The sequence below is a fragment of the Fukomys damarensis genome, unplaced genomic scaffold, assembly GCF_012274545.1.
Source record: "Fukomys damarensis isolate Sample0158 unplaced genomic scaffold, DMR_v1.0_HiC HiC_scaffold_39, whole genome shotgun sequence".
NCBI lineage: Eukaryota > Metazoa > Chordata > Mammalia > Rodentia > Bathyergidae > Fukomys > Fukomys damarensis.
Window position 1 is genome coordinate 17,747,652 of NW_022900951.1, and position 12,655 is coordinate 17,760,306.

The 12,655-nt window shown below is 40.0% G+C and overlaps 1 pseudogene; it reads right to left on the reverse strand.

The window, feature by feature from the left end:
* Window positions 1-4,330: 4,330 nt before the first annotated feature.
* LOC104850304 overlaps window positions 4,331-12,655 on the reverse strand; it is a 10,264-nt pseudogene continuing 1,939 nt past the window's right edge.

Sequence of the window (12,655 nt, forward strand, 5' to 3'; positions counted from 1 at the left end):
AAAAAAAAAAAAAGCCCACAATTTTTAAACTAAGACTTTCTTTGTCTCCTTTCTGTCTTTATTTCTTCTGCCTCATATCTTTTTCCTCACCCCTTCTAAGAAATCATTTTTTTCTCCAAGAAGTGCTTGCTGCCCTTCCCTGCACCCTCTTAAAATGGCTTATAAGCCCCAAGTTCTAACTCTTCCATAGGTTTCACTTTCTTGTGAACTTCCATGCCTACCTACATAATAGTTTCTATTATCTTGCTTATCTTTTTTCTGCCTATCTTTTATTAGTTTAATTTGCAAGTCTCCAAAAATGTTTTTCCTCCCTGACTGAATGAATGTACATGACATTTGAATCTTACTCTCAGATGATTCAGAGACAGAAAGATAATTGAAGCAAACATGGCAAAATATTAATAATTGTTAAAGCTGGATGAAGGGTACAGGGGAGTTCTTTGTATTCTTCAATTTCTTTATTTTTATTACCTTTTGCACTGGTCTTGACCAGTTCTTTGCTCAAGACAGAAAGAACATAGAAACTACCTCTAGAAGGAGACTCCAGCACCCCAAAACCCAGTAATGTAGGCGGCACTCAGTAAATGTTATCCCTATTATTCCAGGACCAGTTCAATTAACATTTCCCTATGAAGCCTTCCCTCATCACCCCCTTGATGACCACTAATTTGTGTCACACCATACATTTAGCTACATGGCTCTCTCATACATTACAGTAAGTAATTTATGAACATTCAAATTGTGAACTTTCACAGGTGTAGAGTGTAAGACTCACTTTATCAGCTTAAAAACAAATCCAAGTTATGAGCAATTCTCCCAGAACAGAACTCATTCCTAATTCAGGGACTTACTTTTCTTTGAATTCTACCAATGACCTTACAAGTTAAGGTTAGCCTTTTTCTTGCCTTATAGTTGAGGCCATTAAATGAAACTAAAGGACTTAACTAAGATTGCAGTTAATAAAAATACCAGAATGAGATCACAGGTTCAGTTAGCCCACGTTGTGTTTTTTGTTGTTGTTTTTGCTTTTTGGTACCAGGGATCAAACTCAGGGCCTTGCGCTTGTGAGGCAGGCCCAACACCACTGGGCTAAATCCCCAGCCCTGTATTCTTTATGTTATACTGTGAATTGATATTTTTTTTCCTTGTAAAGTATTTTTTGTTTTTGTTTTTCATATGCTTGGTTTTTATTTTTAGTATTTGAGTTTTTGTTTTTGAGACAAGATCTTGCTGTTTTAGCCAGGCTGGCCTCAAACTCCTGTACCCAAGTGTTGCACCTGCCTTAGCCTCTTGAGTAGCTTGGGACTACAGACATATACTACTATTCCCTACTTTAAGTGTTTTAAATTGGAGGCAAAGCACATATAGCATAAAATTTTACCATCTGTCTTAGTTCCTTTTCTCATTGCTGAGACGAAATGTCTGACACCCAAAGTTAAAGGAGAAAAGGTTTATTTGGCTCCTAGTTTGTAGAGGTTTCAGTCCATAGTGGATTGGCTCCAAGGCAAGGTGGCACAGCAGACAGACATCACAGAGATGAAACAGCCCACAGCAAGCAGGCAGGAAAAAGCACATTAGCCCTCCTTCCATCCCTTGTATTGTATACAGGCTACCTGGCCTAGGCTGAGTGTAGCACTCATAGCCTTAAAACTAGCCAGAATTAGGCCAAACCAATGAGTGGACTGATTTAGTAATCACACCCCCTTGATCCCAATACCATGCACTCTAGATCCAGCTACCTCTGAAAAGCACTCCCCATGACTGCATGAGGCTTTGGGGGGACATATAAGCCACACACCATCTTAATTATTTTACATAGACAGTGGTATTAAATGCATTCATATTAGTGTTGCAACTATTATAGATCTTGAGAACGTTTTCTTCTTGCAAATGTGATACTATGTATGTACCCTAATTAATTCCTCATTCCTCCACTTTCCCCAGCTCCTGGCAATTATACTTTCTGTCTCTATGGATCTGACTGTTCTAAGTACCTTCTGTAAGTGTGTCATACAGTATTTGTCCTTTTGCAATTGGCTTGTTTAACATAGCATAATATTTTTAAGGTATTGTAGTGCTGTGGTGCATCAGAAATGTTCCTCAAAGGCCCATATTAAGGCTTGATCCTTTGCTGTAGCACTAGTGGGAGATGGTGGAACCCCTAAGAGATAGGGCCTAGTTAGAGGAAGTCAGGTCATTGAGGGCATGCCTTTAAGGAGGACGTTGGGACCACAGCCCTTTCCTCTCTCTCTTTACCTCCCTTGTGCCTTGAAGTGAGCAGCTTGCTCCATGACATCCTCCTCACCATGATGTTCTGCCTCACCACGATTCCAAAGTCAATGAAACAAGCAGACTATGGACTGAAATCTCTGAAACCATGAGCCAAAATAAATGCTTCTTCCTTGTAAGTTGATTTATCTCAGATATTTTATGACAGTGATAGAAAGCTGACTAATATATTAGCATATGTCTTAAACTTTGGAAATATGTGCTCATGACACTCAGGTGTAGCCTCATGTGTCCTATTTACTTTCTTGATTTAAAAGCTCCTAAAAGGTTAAAACCTCACACTTTCTCTTGGTATTGCCACCCTCCTAAGTGTTTAGTTCATGGCAGTCCTCAATGACACCTCTGTAATGGATGAGTATGGGCCACTCTAAAGAAAATGATTCCGCTCTTATACCTGTATACTCCAATTTCATCCCTACTCCCAGCTATTAGAGGCAAGGTGATGGACAGACAAGCATCATCATTCTCTTTAGTATTGCAAAGGGAGCCCAACAAATTAAGAAGATTCCCCGATATGCAAGCATGGAGGTTTAGTAAATTTTATACATGTAACATTGGCTCAGTGACCAGTATAAAAACATATGGTATGCCAATGCCTGCCTCTCAAGCCCAAAGCCCTTAGTTTGATCCCCAGTACCCCAAACAAACAAACAAATAAACAAAAACCATATGGTATGCAGTATTCTTCAAAGAGAGGAAAAGATCTTGTGTTTTAGTAATAAGAGAGAACAAGTGAGAATTTAGCTATTTTTTTCCTTTTCTGGGAAAATAAGAGACTTGTCACATTGTAGCAAAATTGGACTTTTCAAATAAGCAATCATCAATCCCTAGTGTTATCTGAATGTACTGGAGATGCATCTGCCTTGCCATGCTCTTTGTTTGGAATATAATTCCTGTAAATAGTAAGAGATAAAAATTGGAGAAATGGAACAAGATATATTTGGGATCCAAGTTTAAGCTCAGCCACCTACTAGAGACTTTCAGAAGGTGAAAACTTTTGGGTTCCTTTCAATAACACACCTGTGCCTCCACCTCTGAAACAGTAGTGCTTCAAGGAGAAATCTGGTCCCAGAGCCCAGTGCAAAATATGTCCATGTGAGGAGCAGCCCCTGGAAACCCAAAAGGCTGCATCTTTTTGTCTTGCAAGAGAGTCTCTTGGCCCCCATGACACCAAACATTCTAGGTGTGTGTTCTAAATGCAGAAGCTACTTGTCTTACTTTCTTATTATTGAAACACAATACCCCAAACCCACAAATTAGAAGAAAGGTTTGTTTTGGCTCACAGTATGTAGAAATTTCAGTTCAATCTGCTGGCTCCAAAGCAAAGGGACATGGCAGAGGCGAAACAGCTATGGCATGGTGGCAGGAAGCTGTGAGAGAACAAGGGAGGAAGGAAGGCAATAGACTCTTTCAGACCACATCCCCAGTGACCACATCCTGCAATTAGACTTCACCTCCCAGCATCACATTTAGCCATAAACTCATCAGTGGACTGACTAGTCCACTAATGAGTATCACACTCATGATCAGATCGCCTCCCAAAAGTCCCACCTATGTGTGAGCTCCTGAGGCTTTGGGGGGCATCTACATATAAAGTGTAACATTCTCTTCCTAGGCCCCAAAAAGATTCATGCTCATCCCCTTATACAAAAGGCATTTTGTTCATCTTTAAGAGTTACCAAAATCCTAAGTTTCAGCATTTCTGAAAAGTCTAAGTTCCTCTGAGTTTTAAGACAAACTCTTAGCTGAGAGCACCTGTAAAAATGTAAAGAGAGTTCAACAGTGTCAGCATACAATGGCGTAGGGTAAATGTTCTCATGCCAACAGGGAGACATGGGGATAAAAAGGAATGGGACTACTGAGTTTGATCCCCAGTACCAGACAGGGAAAAAGCGGGGGAGGTTGAGACCAAAGCAAGACTGAAATCCAGCAGGACAAATATTGTGTTTCCATGTCTAGCACCCAGGGCAGTCTGTGGCAAGAGGTGAACTCTAAACCTTAGGTGGCTATGCTCCTACACCACTGCAGGTGGTTTTAGCCCTCATGGCCTCTCTTGGGTTGGCTTTGCCCATTCCTTGTGGCTTTCCTCAGATGTTCCACATTCCTGGATTCTACAACTTTCTGGGGGTTCCACTTCATTTTGGGCTTCACAATCACAACTTTGGCCTTTTTCTGAAATCAGAGTGGAAGCGTCCCAGATCCCACACCTTTTGTATTCTGCATGCCTATAAAACCAGGAGAACATGGATGATGCCAAGGTCTGTCACCAGCCTGAGTACTGACAAACCCTTTTGCATTGTGCTGACTGTTGTAAAGGCCTCGAAGTACCTGGATGGCTGAGCACAGTAACCAGATCCTGGGGCATCAGTTCCCTAGGCAACCTTTCCCCAACAGAGTGTTCTGAGGCTCTCAAAGTAAAGTCCTTCAGCTTTATACTCTCAAATTCAGCATGGGTGGAGTCTTGCACATGTGCTCAAGCCATTTTTCCTATTGTACTATTCCAAAGTACTTGGCTTCTTTTTAATGCTAATCTTTTGAGCAACCAAGCTTGCCTCTACTTCTCCTTTGCAGGCCCCAACTTTACTGGATCTTCCTTTCTGTCCAAACTTAAAACTTTTAAATCATTCACCTGCAGCATTAGCTATTGATTTGCAATGTAGAGCTAGCTAAAAGCCTGAACAGTACCTAAGCTGCAGACTGAATGTTTAGCTGCCTTGAAATTTCTTCCTCCAGATTAATTAGTCCACCGCCCTTAATCTCAGTATCCTGCAAAGTCTCAAGACATGAGCAAAATGTAGACAAATTTTCTGCCAGAGCATAAAACACATGATCTGAATTTCACCTGCCAATAGAATTCTTGCTCCCAAAGAAAACCTCCTCAGCCTCATCTTTACTGGCTGCATTTCCATCATCACTCTGGTTTTCTGAGCTCTGATCAGAATCTCCCATCGAGCTTGGTTCATGGCATTCTAGGGCTGCTTCTCCAGCCAGCATCTGCAAAACTTTTCAAACTCCTTCCACAAACCAGTTCCAAAGGTGATGGTCAGGTACCATCACAGCAACAGCCCCACTCCCAGAACCAAAATCTGTCTTAGTTATTTTCTCCTCACTAAGACACAAGACCCAAAACCGGTAAATTAAAGGAGGAAAGGGTTATTTTGGCTCACAGATTATAGAGTATGGATTGGCAGTCCATAGTTGGCTGGCTCCAAGGCAGGGCAGCATGATAGAGGGACATAGCCAAAAAGAAAGAGGTCATGGCATGGCAGTGCGAAGCAGAGAGTTCAAAGGAGAAGGGAAGGAGATACTCTTTCAAGCCACGCCCACAGTGACTGCCTTCTCCAACCAGGCTTACCTCCCAAATCATATTTAGCTATGACTTGTTCCCAAAAGGCTGCTGAAAAGATCTTCCATCCTGATAAAATCAGGAGATATTAAGGGAGAGCTTCCTTTCCCACCTCTTCCTTCTAGTTATTTCATAGGGACTTCACCTCATGGGAACTGGAAGTCATATTGCAGCTATGAATCGATACACAAAAGCCCATGTTCTTAGGGTGGGAACATACTGAGATGGAAAAATCTTTGGTCACTGATGACACGTTTTGGCCTGGGACCACGGACCTCTAAATGTTTGTTTATGGAAGACAACATAACTTCCTGTTGGATGTACCACTTTTGTTGGACATTGTTATTCATAGCTGAAGGCATTTTAACTGACTCAATGAGATTTTAAACAGTGCAGGAGAAAAATATTGTACACCAATTATTTACTAATTTTCCTTCAGATACTGGGAGGAGATATTACTGGGCATAAGCATATGACAAAATCTTTGCAAAGAAGGGGATCTGCCAGTTTAGAACCCCAAGAGTTGCCCTGGCAAGTATCAGGATGGCAGGATCAGAAAGACTTACTCATAATGTACAAGAAAAAAACACACTGTGAGCGAAAATGTACAGATTAGGAAATTTTTTTTACTTAACTTTATTGACACCATTATCAGAATACAATCTAGAAATAATTGCTTTAAATTTTAAGGGCAGACAAGACTGCCAATCACAACTAGTCAAAGTTTTACCTAAGGATTCCAATTCAACTGAGCCCTTTAGTCTGCTTGTAAGGGGGATTTTAAATTGTCCTATTTGAAATGTCATGTACATTTTTCCAGGCTGAAAGTAGAATTCATGCTCAAAGTAGCTTTAAAGTAGTTTCTTTAATGCCTGAAACAACCCAGATATTTGACTTCTATTTTACTTAATAAACCAGAGAACGCCATTTGCTGATAAAAGCTTGTTACTCATGGGCCGGGGATTTAGCTCAGTGGCACTGCGCCTGTCTCACAAGCACAAGGTACTGAGTTTGATCCCAAGTACAAAAAAAAAAGTTTCTAATTCACAAGCATCACAAAAAGAATAGATCTATTGTTTGTACCTAGTATTTTACAAGAAAACTATTTTCATTAAGATTATTGTAATGCGTGTAGAATTCACATTCAATTTACAGATTAAGAATACTCTATACTTATCAAGTGATGACTATTTTATTTTTTCATTTATTCATTGAGATAAAACATCCATTTTTTTCTCAAAAAGCATCAAGGCAAGTATTAAAAAATGAAACTGTGGGCAAGGGGTATAGCTCAGTCAAGGAGTTCTTGCTTAGCATGAACAAGAAATATTAATTTTTTCTCATTTTTCTGTATAAGGGATGACCACATAGAAATTCTTTGACCAGCTTTGTCTGATGATTGAAAGTTATATGACCCTCATTGCAGGGATGGTCCTCTTTCATACCTACCTGAAAAGAAGGAATTCTACAAATGTGGAGCCACCAAGAATCTGAACAGGCAAGTATTGCTGGGTATTACCCCCTTGGTCTCTTACCAGAACCTTTTTATTCAATCACAGTTCTACATGGCTGTCCCTGTGTCATTGTTTAAATCTAAACATAAGAATGGATAGTACACCCTGTGTTGCATCTTTGAATCTTCAGTCTGAAGGCTCCCATGTCGTGTAAAATTAAGATCAAATTAATTTGCTAGGCTTTTCTCTTGTGAACTTGTCTTGTTAAAGAACTGTTAGCCATAAGTTTTAGGATGGGCAGGAGAAGGATTACCCCTTTTCCACCCCTACAGCTGTCACAAGCATTTGAGGGTAGAGACCAAGGACACTATGAAACATCTCACAGTGCACAGGACAGCCTTCACAGCAAAGAATGCCCTCCCCAAAATGTCAGTGATGCCAGGGTTGAGAAACTCTGTTCTACACTAAGCGCTTGTTTAAAATACTATACAGAGAGGGCCGGGGATTTAGCTCTGCGGTTCGGTGGCCTGCCTTGCAAGCGCAAGGACCTGAGTTCAATCCCCGGTACCAAAACAACAACAACAACAACAACAGCAAACTATGCAGAGGAAGCCAGGTGTGGTGGCACAGCTACTCACGAAGCTGCTGGAGGAAGAGCAGCCTGGAAATTTAGCAAGACCTTACTAATAAAAAGTAAAAAAGGAGCCAGTCATGGTGGTGCATTCCTGTAATCCTATCACTCTGTGATGTTGAGACAGGAGGATCCCAAGTTTGAGCACAACCAATTTAGTGACTTAGTGAGGTCTTGTGTCAAATAATTTTTAAAAGGGCTTGGGAATATAGCTCATTGTGAATGAAAGCCCTGGGTTCAATCACTAGTACTGAAAAAAAATCTTTTTAAAGAGAATATATGTGGTAACATGAGGAGATATTTTCATTTAAAATACAAGATGATATACTTTATTCACTGAGTGATTATCATACTGTAAGAAAAGAAATTAAAATGCTATGAATTAGTGAGCTGGGCATGGTGGTGCACACCTATATTCCCAGCACTTGGGAGGCTGAGGCAGGAGGATCTCTGTGAGTTTGACACCAGCCTGGGCTACATAGTGAGTTCCAGGTCAGTCTCAACTACATAGTGAGACCTTGTCTCAAACCCCCCCCCCAAAATGCTATGAATCAGTATAATCAAAGCTATTTACCTAAAAATGCTACTTCTAAGAGTTGATCCTAGGGGGAAAAGGGGCTATAATGAGATTTAGCAAGTAGAAATAACCTTAATTATTTTTAGTAAATAAGTGGAAACAAGCCAGAGATGGCAGCACATGCCTGTAACCCAGCACTCAGGGTGGCTGAAGCAGGAGGATCATGAGTTCAAATCCACTGAAGGTTTTCATTTAGATGGCCCCCCAAGCCTCATGTGCTCATAGGTGGGGCTTTTCGAAGGTGATGGATCTAGTTTTTGTGAATATGAATTAAGGGTATGTGATAACTGAATTAGTTCACTGACTGGTTTAGCGTAGTTCTGAGTGTGGATATTAGGAAGGCCCACGATAAGTATGTGTAGCCTGGATGGGACAAAAGGAAAAGGAAGGCTTGCCGCTGCTTTACTGTCTCTTGCCTGCCCTGCCATAGACTGGTTTCTTCTCTTCCATACCCCTCTGCCATGCCGCCCTGCCTTGGAGCCAACCGACTATGAACTGAAACCTCAAAGTTAATCTTTCCTCCTTTACCTTTTGGGTGTTGAGCATTTTGGCCTAGCAACAAGAGAAGTAACTAAGACACCCACCCTGGGTAACTTAGCAACTTAGCAAGATCCTGCCTGAAAATTTTAAAAGAGGGGAGCTGGGAATACAGCTCAGTGTGAAAGGCTGTGGGTTCAATCCACAGTACTGCAAATAACCAAACAAGTGGAAACAACCCATATGTCCAATTCAAATATGTGATTAATAAAAATCAATACTACAATATGATGGAAAAGTAGACAGTTGAGAAGTGATGTTAAAACATGTCTATTCACGCAGCAACATCTTCACAATATGTTAAGTAAAAAAAAATACAGATTAGGAGTAGGGCTATGGTTCAATAGCGGTGTACTTGCTTAGTGTGTGCCAAGCTCTGGGTTCCATCTCTAGCACTGTTTAAAAAAAAAAGTAGATGGGTGCACATTTTAAATCCCTTAAAATAAAAGGTATGAATCTGCATACAGTGGGTATAAATCTGTATACATACAAGTTTGAAAGGATATTCTCCCTAAATGTGGCTGGTTATTTTTGAGTGGCAGGACTATCAGGAGGTTTTCATTTATTCGTAGTTGTTGTTCATTTGTTTTTCTGTAATTTTATATTTCTATAGTAAGCATGAATTACTTGCATTTTAAAAAGGATATACATCATAATGTCAGTAATGTCCACTGAATAGAACCATAGCTCTCATTTTCTCTTTACATCTTGCTTGTATTTTCCTAATTATCTTTACTTCTTTTATTTAAAAAGAGATGGAAGAAGACACCATCCAGGCAGTATCCTTTGGAAGAATATCTTGAATTAGTCACTTTCCTTCTTTAAAATACATATTTCAGCATAGACAAGATTATCTGGTGATGAACAAACTCAAGGAACAAAGATGTGATTCCCATTCATAATACACGCCTACTACTGGGTTTATCTTGCAGTTCTGTCCAACATAGTGATTCAAAAACTTAGTCTGCTGATCAGCCACTATGTCAAATTGCCATGTGCCATGCTAGGAGGAAAATGAGCTTTGGAAAGCTGCACATCAACAACAAAATGCTCCAGCCTGAAAATTACAATCATGACACAATAGCCACAATTAACCACAGCCATATCCAACCAGAAGGGAGCCAGGAACTGCATAAAACAGGTTATATTTAGTAAATGGCACCAAATGGCACAGCTCAGATGACAGTAAGCAAATACTGGAAGAATTGTAAGGAGCTATCAATAAACCCATAAGTATAGTGATCGTATTCTTGGCATCAGTAGCTCCAATCTGTGGGCAGCCTTATCTTGTTAAATGAATTCTGAGTACAGTGGCACATGCCTGTAATCCCAATGACTTGGTGGGCTGAAAAAAGAGGATCACAACTTCAGGGCCAGCCTGGGTAACTTAGAGACCCTGCCTCAAAATAAAAAGGGTAAAAGGGCTAGAGATATAGCTCAGCAGTTCCTGGATTCAACAGAACTACAACAAGAGAGAAAAAGATAGGGAAGGGAGGGGAGGGGGAAGGAAGGAAGGAAGGAAGAGAAAGAGGAGAGAAAGGGAGAACTAGAAAGAAAAGAAAGAAAGAAAGAAAGAAAGAAAGAAAGAAAGAAAGAAAGAAAGAAAGAAAGAAAGAAAGAAAGAAACAACACAATGTACACACAGGTGGCAGTGTTTCACATTTACTCAGGATCTACTTAGCCAAACAATGAGAATGTAACTTTCTTCTTCCTGTCTGTCCATTCTGATTTACCTTAAAAACCTGTACTGCCTAGACAGAAGAAGGGACATCACTGAGTGTGATTGGTTAACCTCAGTTCTATCCCATAAGTAGAATTTACTGCACTGTAAAATGTCTTCGTAGGTAAATAGTCTCTACTTGAATAACTTAGTTGAGTGTTCAACCTAATAAGAGTTCTACCCTTTCCGCTGCTCCTTTCCAAGATGGCATCTGGTGTGCGAAGGAGGGGTGTAGTTTCTGTGGCCTCCAATTGACAAAGAGCAGATGTTAGTCTTCCCAAAGAAAAAATTAGGATTCAGATCTCCTTGCTTCCTGACTTCTGCTTTCTTAGCAACCTGGTTACCATTCTTCCTACCCTAGTCCCTAGTTGTTCCACCTGGAAGGAAGTGATCATGCTGATTTGGTCTTGTCACCTGCCTCCCACACTGAAGTGTCCCTTTCATTTCCCTATAACCAGGAGGAAGTGAGGGATGCTTTTTCCTCTTCTCTTTATAGCCTGGGAGCCTCCCTTCTATTTTGCACATCAGGCCCATGTATTGCAAAAGCTTTGTTATTTAGAAAGGCTTTGCTCCAAAAAGCCTGTGTTTTATGTACACTGTTTTACTAAGAAGAGGTCAAGAAAATCAACTTTGAGCTTCAAAGCTGGTGAATGGTTTCTGTGTTCCAGGCAAACCTGTCTGTCCCTACTTTCCTTGGACAATAAGATTGATGACTCTGTCAGAAGTCTTTCAGAACACAGAATTTCAAGGGGGAAATCCAAATGCATTGGCTAACTTTTTATAAATGCGATGCCCAGAGAAATGAGATCAAATGAACTAATCAGTGGATGCCTTATGAGGCCTTGATATATCGTGTGAGATCTTCTTTCTCCATGGAAGCAAAGTATAACTTTCAAAGGTATGACCCTGATGAAAATACAGAATGAACATTTACATCACAGGCTTTATGCATCAATGAAGGAAAAAGTAGGATGGCAAATCTGGTACAAAAAGGAATTTAGAAGAGAGAGGCTTATGTGTTCAAAAAGGAAAAGCATGCTGTAGTAAATTTGCCAAATTACAGGCAAGACGGAAATAAAACCATAACCTCTGGGGTTATCAATTCTACTGTACAGAGATCATTTTCATCTCTATTAAGCAAATTACTCCACTTTAACATGTCTGAACCTTAGTCAAGCAGCAATTAATTCCTCTAGAGAACCAACTAATCCTTGGGTGGGCCCTGTAAATAACGGCCTTTAAATAAAGCTCCAGTCAGGACTTTGAAAGAATGAGCAGTCATCCTTTTGCTTATTTCCAAATGTTAGGTAATTTTTTGGAACACAGTCAAATATTGCATATATCCCACCGATCACCGATGTTAACAGACACAAATGTAGTCTGGTGACAGCAGATGGAATGAAGGGCCTAGAATGGATTTAGAAAGAATTTACAGAAATAAAAGATGGGATTTAAAGTAATTTCAGGTTTTTACTTTAGAGACACAAATTTTAGGTATTTGTAAAATCTAGAATTGTGACTTTCACACATGTGTAAATACCGAATAGTTTCTCTGGTGTAAAAAATTGTAATAGTACACAAGATCCTACTGAGATAATTAACAATGTGGAATAGGAAGAAAAGGGCTCCAGGTGTAGGGAAAATGGAAGGGTAGGGGAAAGGGAATAAGGGAAAAGAAAAAATATGAGAAAATGAAAAAATGAAAATAAAGTGTTTGCAAATGGGGAGGGGTGGAGGGAGTGAAGGAAGGGCAGGGACAAGGGGGAAAATATGAGAACCAAGACCTGACATGTAAAGGTACAAGAGCCCAATAATGAATGTAACTGTACTGTATACCTAAAATGTACCAATAAACTCAATAAAAAAGAAAAAAATAAAATTGTGGCTTTGTTCTAAATCTACAGATTCTAAAAATATTTAAATATACCTTTTATTTAGAATCATTACCCACAAGGTCCCAAGTTCTATCATGGGTACCAAAAAAAAAAAAAAGAAAGAAAAATAGAGTTTTGGGCTGGGGATTTAGCACAATGGTGCTGCCGCCTGCCTTGCAAGCACAAGGTCCTGAGTTTGATCCCTAGTACAAAAAAAAAAAAAGAAA